This window comes from Triticum urartu, chromosome 7 (assembly GCF_003073215.2).
Source record: "Triticum urartu cultivar G1812 chromosome 7, Tu2.1, whole genome shotgun sequence".
Classification (NCBI taxonomy): domain Eukaryota; kingdom Viridiplantae; phylum Streptophyta; class Magnoliopsida; order Poales; family Poaceae; genus Triticum; species Triticum urartu.
The window spans coordinates 151,123,962-151,135,464 of record NC_053028.1 but is presented as its reverse complement, the minus strand read 5'-3'; positions in this window follow the sequence as shown (position 1 = coordinate 151,135,464).

The following is an 11,503-nucleotide window of genomic DNA, read 5'->3' as shown; positions in this document are numbered from 1 at the left end:
TGTTGAGGCAACCAATGCTGATGATTGGCTTGTGGATCTGTGCAAGCATTTCGAGTGCATTAATGTCAGGCCTGAGGACTATGTCAAGTTCGCTTCCTTCCAACTCAAAGATCAAGCTGCAGAATGGTTCCAGCAGTACAAGGATTCCAAAGGTGGACGTGTTATCACTTGGGATGAATTCCGTCAAGATTTCCGGGCTCATCATATTCCCTAGAGCGTGGTTGAAAGCAAGCGTGAGGAATTCCGCAACCTGAAGCAAGGCTCTTTGTCTGTCTATGACTACAACAAGTTGTTCCCGAAGCTCGCCCGCTTTGCCAAGCAGGACGTCCCTGATGAGAAGAGCATGATATACCAGTTCAGGGGTGGTCTCAGAGAAGAAATTCAGCTAGCTCTTATTCTCTTCGAGCCCTTGAGATACGATGAGTTCTACAACGTGGCATTGAAGCAAGAGGCTGCTCAGTTGAGGTGTGATGCTTCCAAGAAGCGAGTCAGAGATGTTACTCCTTCTTCCTCTACTCAAGTGGCCAAGCAGCAGAAGTATTGGCTTCCTCCTCCTCCGTTACGTTAGCCGTATCAGCAGAAGAGCAAAGGTGGCAGTGGATCTCAACGAGAAGGTGCCAATGAGAAGGGTGAACTCGATGCCATCTCGCAAATTCCAGTCATTTGCGAATATCAAGACGTCTTTCCAGAAGAGCTTCCAGGAATGCCTCCGCACCGGCCAGTTGAAGTCATTATTGATCTTGAGCCTGGCACGGAACCTGTGTGCAAGCATCCTTACAAGCTCGGACCTGAAGAGTTGAAGGAGCTGAAGAAGCAACTCGATATTCAAGAGAAAATGGGTCTCATCCGGCCTAGTTCTTCTCCATGGGGTTGTGGTGTTCTTTTTGTGAAGAAGAAGGATGGAACGGACCGACTTTGTGTTGATTACCGTCCATTGAACAAGAAGACCATCAAGAACAAATACCCACTTCCCAACATCAACGAGCTATTCGAACAACTCAAAGGTGCCCAAGTATTCTCCAAGCTTGATCTCTGTATGGGTTATCATCAGATTCGAATCCGTGAGCAAGATATTCCCAAGACGGCTTTCAGGACAAGCTATGGTTCATATGAATACACTGTCATGTCTTTTGGCCTCGTCAACGCTCCTCCGACTTTTCTCGCATGATGAACTTCATCTTCAACGCCTACACCAATGACTTCGTTTTGTTCTATCTCGACGACATTCTGGTTTTCTCCAAGAACAAGGAAGATCATGCCAAGCACTTGCGTTTGGTACTCGATAAGCTCAAGGAACATCAGTTCTACGCCAAGTTCTCCAAGTGTGAATTTTGGCTCGATGAGGTTCTTTATCTTGGTCATATCATCTCTGCCAAGGGCATTGCCGAGAACCCTGAGAAGGTGTCTGCAATTGTGAATTGGGAACCTCCTCAGAACGTGAAGCAACTCCGTAGCTTCCTCGGTCTCACAAGCTATTGCCGAAGATTCGTTGAAAACTTTTCTAAGATCGCGAAGCCTCTCTCAAATCTCCTCCAGAAGCACGTCAAGTACGTTTGGTCTCTGGAGTGTGACATTGCTTTCAATACTTTGAAAGAGAAATTGATAACTGCTCCAGTTCCGACTCCGCCCGATGAATCCAAGCCGGACAAGGTCTTTTGTGATGCCTCTCTCCAAGGTCTTGGCGCAGTGTTGATGCAAGAGAAGAAAGTTGTTGCTTATACCTCTCGCCAGTTGAAGCCCAATGAGAAAAACTACCCCACTCATGATCTCGAGTTGGCGGCAGTTGTGCATGCTCTTTTGACTTGGAGACATCTTCTATTGGGAAGAAAAGTGGACATTTTCACTGACCACAAGAGTCTCAAGTACATCTTCACTTAGCCTAATCTCAACCTCAGGCAAACTCGATGGGTCGAAATGATTCAAGAGTATAATCCGAGTATAGAGTATACTCCAGGCAAGGCCAATGTGATTGCTGACGCATTGAGCAGGAAGGCTTATTGCAACAGTCTGATTCTCAAGCCTTATCAACCCGAGCTTTGTGAAGCTTTCCGCAAACTTAATCTGCAAGTTGTTCCTCAAGGTTTCCTCGCCAACCTTCAAGTCTCTCCTACCTTGGAAGACCAGATTCGCCAAGCCTAGCTTCTTGATGCTATGGTGAAAAAGGTGAAGATTGGGATTGCCAAGAGTCAACCCAAGTACAAGTGCTACCGCCTTGATGACAAGGACACTCTCTTCTTCGAGGATCGTATTGTTGTACCCAAAGGTGACCTCCGTAAAGTGATCATGAACGAGGCTCACAATTCTCTCCTCTCCATCCACCCTGGGAGCACGAAGATGTATCAGGACCTTAAGCAGGCTTATTGGTGGACTCGAATGAAGCGCGAGATTGCTCAATTCGTGAATGAATGTGATGTCTGCAGAAGAGTGAAGGCAGAACACCAAAGGCCAGCTGGTCTCCTCCAACCTCTTTCCATTCCAGAATGGAAGTTTGACCACATTGAGATGGACTTCGTGACTGGGTTTCCAAAGTCCAAGCGTGGCAATGATGCTATATTCATTGTCATCGACAAACTCACCAAAATGGCTCACTTTCTGCCTATCAAAGAGTCGATCACTGCAGCTCAATTGGCGGAACTCTATACCTCGCGAATTGTCTCTCTACACGGTATTCCACAAGTGATCTCTTCAGACCGTGGCAGCATCTTTACCTCAAAGTTTTGGGATTCTTTTCAGAAGGCCATGGGCACTAACATCTGCTTCAGCACAGCTTTCCATCCTCAAACTAGCGGTCAAGTCGAGCGTGTCAATCAGATTCTTGAAGATATGCTCAGGGCTTGTGTGATCTCCTTCGGCATGAAGTGGGAGGATTGTCTTCCTTATGCTGAATTCTCCTACAACAACAGTTTTCAAGCACGTTCGGGCAAGGCCCCTTTTGAAATTTTGTATGGCAGGAAGTGCCGTACCCCTCTCAACTGGTCTGAAACCGATGAATGTCAGCTTTTGGGTAATGACTTAATCACAGAGGCAGAGGAGATGTGCAAAGTCATTCGTGATAACCTCAAAGCAGCCCAATCCCGCTAGAAGAGCTACTATGATAGTAAGCACCGCGATTTGGCTTTCGAGATCGGAGATCATGTTTACCTCCGTGTCTCTCCTATGAAAGGTACTCGTCACTTCGGTATCAAAGGGAATCTTGCCCCTAGATACGTGGGACCTTTCAAGATTGTCAGCAAGAGAGGCGACCGCGCCTATCAACTCGAGCTTCCTTCAAACTTTGCAAATGTTCATGACATGTTCCATGTCTCTCAGCTTCGAAAGAGCTTCAAGACTCCTGACCGCACCGTCAACTTTCAGGACATTGAGCTCCAAGAAGATCTCTCTTATCGTGAGCACCCAATTGCTATTCTTGAAGAGACTGAACGCAAGACTCGCAATAAGTCAATCAAATTCCTCAAAGTCAAGTGGTCACACCATTCCGACCGTGAAGCTACCTGGGAAAGCGAGGATCACCTCCGTTCTGAGTACCCGGCATTCTTTCAGTCCTAGATCTCGGGACGAGATCCTTTCGTAATGGTGGAGTGTTGTAACACCCTGGATGTAACTTTCCCAATTTGTACTCCAACTCTTGTCGTTTCCGGCGTTAAGTTAATTTATTTTCCCGGGTTCGGGTCTTTGTCCCCGTGTGTTGTTATCATTTTCATGCATCTCATATCATGTCATCATGTGCATTGCATTTGCATACGTGTTCATCTCATGCATTCGAGCATTTTCCCCGTTGTCCGTTTTGCATTCCGGCGCTTCGTTCTCCTCCGGTGGTCAATTCTACCTTTCTTTCGTGTGTGGGGATTAAACATTTCCGGATTGGACCGAGACTTGCCAAGCGGCCTTGGTTTACTACCGGTAGACCGCCTGTCAAGTTTCGTATCATTTGGACTTCGTTTGATACTCCAACGGTTAACCGAGGGACCGAAAAGGCCTCGTGTGTGTTGCAGCCCAACACCCCTCCAATTTGGCCCAAAACCCACAAAAACCCTCTCCATCATCTATAGCGTTCGATCACGATCGCGTGGCCGAAAACCGCACCTCATTTGGACTCTCCTAGCTCCCTCTATGCCTATATAAAGGCCTCTCCCCGAAATCCGGATCCCCCCTCGTCCAAAATCCTAAAAATCGTCTCCGCGCCGGCCGGACACGTCCGCCGCCCCACCCGGGCCAATCCCGCACCGCCACGTGGCAGCGTGCCCACATCGGCGCGCCGCCACCCGCGCGGGCCCGCCGTAGCCCAGGCTGGCCCCCCCGGCCCGCATCGCCGCCCGACCGTGGCCGCGGGCGCCCGCCTCGCCGCGCCGCCACTCTCCCTCATCGCCGGCCGCCGTGCTCCACCCCGCCGCCTCGCATCCTCCTCACTCCGCCGCCCGGTGCCGGCCGCCGCCTCCATCGCGCCGCCCCGCGCCTGCCTCCACCCGGCGCCGGCCGCCGCCGCCGCGGGCTGACCCCGCGCCGCCCGGCCTCGCCAATGCCGGCGAGTTCGAGCTCCCTTCGGCCGCCCTCTGCTTTTGATCTCCGGGGAGAGCTCCGACGTACCTCGATCCACGTGCCCCGATCCAGATCTGAAAATATTAGGGTTGACCCCGTTTTTTTCCCTAAGTCCCTAACTTTTTGCTCATGCTCTTAGCCTCGTAACTTTGCATCCGTAACTCCGTTTTTGGCATATAGCATATCAAAATGTTCATCTCAGAGAGTACATCATTTCATTCCATTGCATCATTTTCATTTGAGTTCATCTTGATGCCCGAAATGCTGTTCGAAGAGGGCTACTTGAGATAATTGTCAGATCTACTGCTCCATTTAGCCTTTTGTCTTTTTTGCCATGATTATTGTGTGCATGATATGCCCATGAGTTCTACATATGTTTTGTTAAGGGTTTTGTTTTCTTTCCAGAGGTGCAACCCATGTATTTTTGTGATGTGTGTGGTGACTAGCACAAGCTTTCAAAGTGGTGCACTTGGTAATTCTGATTTCAGGGACTTAGCAATTCCACTAAGTCCTTGATCTGTTTATTTCATATGGCCATATGTTCATGTTGTTTCCTAGTGATCCATGCCTCTTTTCAGGATGATCAGTAAGGATGTTTTGTTAATATTTTAGTGCTCTATCCATCCATGTATTTGTTTGCAATTATGGATCACCCTAGCTTGAGTCAATCGAGCTCTACTTTTGCTACTTTGTGAATCTGGGCAGATTGTCAACTTGTTTGCAATTTTGCCGATGATGTTGTAGTTGATCCATGCATGCTAGGCGATTGTTCTTGCCATGTATAGCTTGCGTTTTGTGTATTCTTCATGGGTGTATGCTTAGATTTTTATGACTTTCCCTGTGGTGAGTGCATCGAGCTCGTAAACATGCCTACTTGAGATATGTTTCAGCATGTGCCAGTTTTCACTAAGTCTGAAAACTGATTATGTTTTTGCCATGTTCACATGCTTGCAATTGTATTTTCGGATCCCTTTTGGCTCAATGTCACTAAGGGACTTTTGTTAAGATCTTTGATTAGCTCCATCCCATGCTTTACTTTGCTATGTTCAGGTCCTGTAGCATGTAGTTTTGTTGCTCCGAAGAGTACTATCTGATCTGAATTTCCAGACAAGTGTTAATTTCACTAAGTCTGAAATCTGTTTCCATATGCACTTTTGCCATGCTTGTTTGAACCTGTTAATGGATGAATTGGCCGTAGCTCAGTGCTGGAATTTTGCTAAGCATCATGAATGCATCCCTGCCATGTATTTTTATGCCATGTTTGGGTGCTGTAGCATGTTCATCTCATTGCATTTAGATGGCTACTTGCTGTAAATCGCAGACCGGTGTCATATTTAAATCGCTTGCCATTTCCAAACCGTAACTCCGATTCCGACGTTCTTTATATCGTTTTCAAGAGATTTCATCTCATCTTTCCAGTGGAACACTTGGATTCCCAAGTTGAGGCCAGGTTCTTGCATTTCCTGTCACATCTTGCATATGCATCCCGCATCGCATCCCGCATAGCATACCATCTTTGCATCATATTGTTTGACCCTTGTACGTGGTTGATTGTGTCTTTGTTGCTTGTTTGTCTTGTTTGGGTAGATCCGGGAGACGAGTTTGCTAACGAGGAGCCCGTTGAGTTTGCTTTCGAGGATCCAGTCAACTCTGACAACTGTGCAGGCAAGATGATCATACCCTCGAAATCACTACTATCTTTGCTATGCTAGATTGCTCGCTCTTTTGCTATGACAATGCTACGATGCTTACCACTTGCTTTAAAGCCTCCTAAATTGCCATGTCAAACCTCTAACCCACCATGTCCTAGCAAACCGTTGATTGGCTATGTTACCGCTGTGCTCAGCCCCTCTTATAGCGTTGCTAGTTGCAGGTGAAGATTGGAGGCCGTTCCTTGTTGGAACATTTATTTACTTGTTGGGATATCATTATATTATCTTGTTATCTTAATGCATCTATATACTTGGTAAAGGGTGGAAGGCTCAACCTCTCACCTAGTGTTTTGTTCCACTCTTGCCGCCCTAGTTTCCGTCATATCGGTGTTATGTTCCCGGATTTTGCGTTCCTTACGCGGTTGGGTTATAATGGGAACCCCTTGATAGTTGGCCTTGATTAAAGCTTTTCCAGCAATGCCCAACCATGGTTTTACCATTCGACAAGCCTCTTTTCCCTTGGGTTTTCGGAGCCCGAGGGTCATCTTATTTAACCCCCCCCCCCGGCCAGTGCTCCTCTAAGTGTTGGTCCGACCGAGTAGACTGCGGGGCCACCTCGGGGCAACTTGAGGGTTGGTTTTACTTGTAGGATGTCTCATCTGAGTGTACCCTGAGAACGAGATATGTGCAGCTCCTATCAGGATTTGTTGGCACATTCGGGCGGTGTTGCTGGTCTTGTTTTAACCTGTCGAAGTGTCTTGAAGAACCGAGATACCGAGTCTAATCGGAACGTCTTGGGAGGCGGTCTATTCCTTCGTTGACCGTGAGAGCTTGTCATGGGCTAAGTTGGGACTCCCCTGCAGGGATTTGAACTTTCGAAAGCCGTGCCCGTGGTTATGGGCAGATGGGAATTTGTTAATGTCCGGTTGTAGATAACTTGAACCTTAACTTAATTTAAAATGAATCAACTTAGTGTGTTACCGTGATGGCCTCTTCTCGGCGGAGTCCGGGAAGCGGACACGGTTTTGGAGTAATGTTTGCGCAGGTTGTTCCCTAGTTTCTCGCTCGCGCTTTGCCTCCTCTTCTCGCTCTCTTTTGCGAATAAGTTAGCCACCATTTTTGCTAGTCGCTTGCTACAGCTCCACATATTTACCTTGCCTTACCTATAAGCTTAAATAGTCTTGATCGCGAGGGTGCGAGATTGCTGAGTCGATGTGGCTCACAGATTACTATTACACCAGATGCAGGGCCTGATGATTCCGCTCCAGGTGACGCTCTTGAGCTCAAGTGGGAGTTCGACGAGGACTCTCAACGATACTATGTTTCCTTTCCTGATGATCAGTAGTGGTGCCCAGTTGGGGGTGATCGGGACCGTGTCGCATGTTGGGTTATCTTTTATTTTGGCGCCGTAGTCGGGCCATGAGTGTTTGGTTGATGTAATGTTATTTATGTACTTGATTGACATGGCGATTGTAAGCCAACTATGTTATCTCCCCTTTTATTATCTATATTACATGGGATGTTGTGAAGATTGCCTAACTTGCGACATATGCCTTCAATGCGATTATGCCTCTAAGTCGTGCCTCGACACGTGGGAGATATAGTCGCATCGAGGGTGTTACACCCACGATCCCGCAAGCGCCCGCGACAAGGCAACTATTCAGACTAGGCAGTCATCAAAGCATCCTCGGACATCTTCTCTGGCGCCGACTGAAAAGGCTTCGAAACTAACCAAGGTCGTACCGCAGAAGACCCAAAAGGCGCTGCCCAGAATCAAAATCGACATCCCTGTTGCCTCTGCGTAAGTGTCCTGTCTTCAGTTTTACCCGGAATTCTGTGTTGTCTATTTTTCCTTGGTTTGACCGAGTGAATCTTGAAACTAGTAGTGCCGCTACCTTTGGGACCTCTGCTTACAAAAACGAGGATGAGGACATGGAAGATGCGGTCACCTCCAACCCAGGTATAATCTTTGTGATCTTGTCTTTGCTTTGTCGATTGAACTGCGGTACAACCAACGAGGATGAATTTTTGGCGATTGATCTTTTTACAGCTCCTCCCAACATCATTGATCTCCCAGACGACGACGAAGACGAGCCACAGAGGCCCTTGGGGAGACGAAGCAGGAAAACGTCCGATGGCAAGACGCCTCAGTTGATGCCGGTGGCGGAACCGGTAATCCAGGAAGCCGGCGATGCCAATCGGACCTCCGTCCCCTTCGCCATACCACAGTCGATTGCTCAGCCTTCAGCGTCAGCCGCGCAGACTCCCGCCGATCCACCTTCACTTTTTGCTGCACATCACGTCCCAGAGGACCAGGTGGGTGCTGCCAAAGAGGCTATATGCCAGGCGGGCATTATGATGGAGAAGATGAAGATGGTGCGGCAAGGCAGCCAAGCTGCTTATGATGCCAGCTCCACTCTCCAGAGCAACGTCCAGGTTAGCAGATTGCCGACTGACTCTTTTAGCTTGTTCTGTTAGGGGCACGCTAAGTGCACCCACTTGGTGTAGTCCCCGAGACCGTGGTCGACTGCGGGCAGTCGACTATGGTGTCGGGACCCCGATTCTAAGTCACAACGATCTAGCCTGTAACACCTCATATCACTTTGCGGCCTCACGCACGGTATTCCCACGGGTGTCGCCTTACCATGGCCCGGGACAGTTTGCGCCTTTTGGCTCTCGTATATGATAGTATCGCTAGCATCCATCTGACAGAGAATCCGGGCCGACATGGCTAGTCGTGAACCCAAAGCGGTGCTAACCTATGGGGACAGGCATACATGAATCACATCGAGCATGTCGGTCAACAGCATATGAATCCGGACTGTAGCACTGGGCTAATAGGACTCCGGTAACCCGGGCTGTAGCAGGCTAGGAAGGACTCCGGATGTCACCGCGTGACATTTCCCAGAAGGGACAGACACAGGAACGAAGTGAAACACATGCCGGCCAGTCAAGTGTTCCGGGCAGTAGTGCTGGGCTAGCAGGACTCCGGTGAACCGGGCTGTAGCGGACTACTATCGCTCAGAAAGCACTAGACTACATTTCCCCATATGATAGGCTGCCGTGGATAAACAACTAGATTGTTGGATCCCACACATAGCAATACACATTACACGTACGCATAACATGCAAGTATGTGTTGTACAACATGGCATCACAACATGACGCAAACTCATATAGATAAAGGCCCAAAAGAGCCACATAGCATTAAATATAAACAGGGGTCTCATGACCCATCATTCAGAGCATACAAGCAATAAGCGGAAGCATTACATGTCTGAGTACAGAAAACTACAAATGAAAAAGGCTGAAGAGCCTGACTATCTACAACATCCGATCAAGATCGTAGCTGAGGTACAAGCTACTTGTCGAAGTCCAAATAAACTAGTAAGACCGAAGTCTCCGCTGCAAAACACAAATAAAGCAACATGAGTACAAAGGTACTCAGCAAGACTTACATCAGATCCTATCATACATGCACTTGTATCAAGAAGGTAATGTGGAGTTTAGTTGCAGCAAGCCAGCTTTGACTCAGTGGCTATCCTGTACTACGACTGCTGGTAACTCTTTTGAGGTGGCGCACACGAGTCCACTAATCACCACGTCAATACAATACAATGGATTCATTCCTGTCTTCCTACGAGAAGGCCATCCATAGCACTCACACTTGTCTTGAGCATTTTAGACTATCCACTTCAAGTTGTCTATGTACCATGTAAGCATCCAAGAAGTCCATAACCGAGGACACGGCTATTCGAATAGATCATGATAACCCTGCAGGGGTGTACTTCTTCACACACGCTCTCCCCACTTATCACCATGTACATGTCATGTATCTCGGCAACCTTCAAGCGGAAGCCTGGCGAGGGTGTTGGCCACGATCTGACTAACCACACAAGACTCTAGTCCAGGTTTATCGCCTATTCGGGTTCTATCCGCAAGGAGATCCGGCCGGGGTGTCGCTCACGGCCCCAAACGATGTGTGCAGGGTTCCCAAGCCCACCTCGCCGGATGGATCTATGCTTGGTACACCGTGCCACTTGTGCCTAGTCTGTCCCAAGCCCACCTGGCCGGGTGCCACTTGCTAGACTACTAACACTACCTACAAACACCAAAAAATATTTGCAACTCCTGGACAGAGATCAAGTTGGCTAATAAATCGAGAGAGCTTGGAGCGCCTGGAGCCCAATGTGTGGCAGTAACTAGTCATTGGACAACTTACACAGAACTCAGTTCTTAAGGACGGTTCGAGTGAGACAACCCACCATGTACTCCTACATGGCCTCTCACCGCTACCTTTACCAAATCGTGTTCACACGCTTAACTCTCAGCACCAGAACATATCGTACCAATCCAATTCATTCCTGATGAATGAGACCTGACACAACTCTTAAGAAATAGCAGGAATGGCATGGCAAGAACAGAACATGGCTCAGTCAGATCCTACACATGCTAGTGGGTTTCAACTATTTACTGTGGCAATGATAAGTCATGCAGAGGAATGGGTTCAACTACCGCAGCATAAAGTAGCAGTTGATTCGCTGTTGTCCTAATGCAATAAAAGAGAGCAGGAGCGAGAGAGTGGGATCATGTCGGAATGAACAAGGGGGTTTGCTTGCCTGGTAGATCAACAGGGGCACTGCTCCTCAGACAAGTACTCTGGAAGGGTCTCTGGAGCAGGACCTATCGAGAAGGAACGGTGTCGGTAATCAAAACACAACCATATGCAACAATATGATGCATGATCATGGCATGAATATGTGATGCTGATTGAGCTAATGCAACTAGCTTTTATTTGGATGAAATCCATTTGAACCAAGATTCAAATGCATCTCCAACATAAGCTCTTTATATAAGCCATTTTATTGTTTCCCTTATACATCATGTATAGATTGGTTTTTCATTCATCAAAATGGTACAGATGGATAGATTGAATTTTTCTGATAATTTTTCATATATAAATTATTTCAATCTGAGCTACGGTTGAATTTCTATGAATTTTTGAAGTTTATATCATTTTCTGGAATTTCCTGATTTATTTTAATACCAGAAAATGATATATTGCGTCAACATGACAGCAGCATTGCGACATCAGGTCAAAGGGGCTGACCAAGTCAAACCTGACGTGTGGGGTCCACATGTCAGTGACTCAGTTAGTTCACAGGGGGTTTATTTAGCCTAATTAGGATTAGTGGGCGCCGGGCCCACTGGTCAATGACTAACTAGGTAACTAACCTAGGTTAATTAGTGTTAATCTAATACTAACAAAATGTCAGGGGGGTGGCCCACGCATCAGTGACACAAGGGGGAGGGTC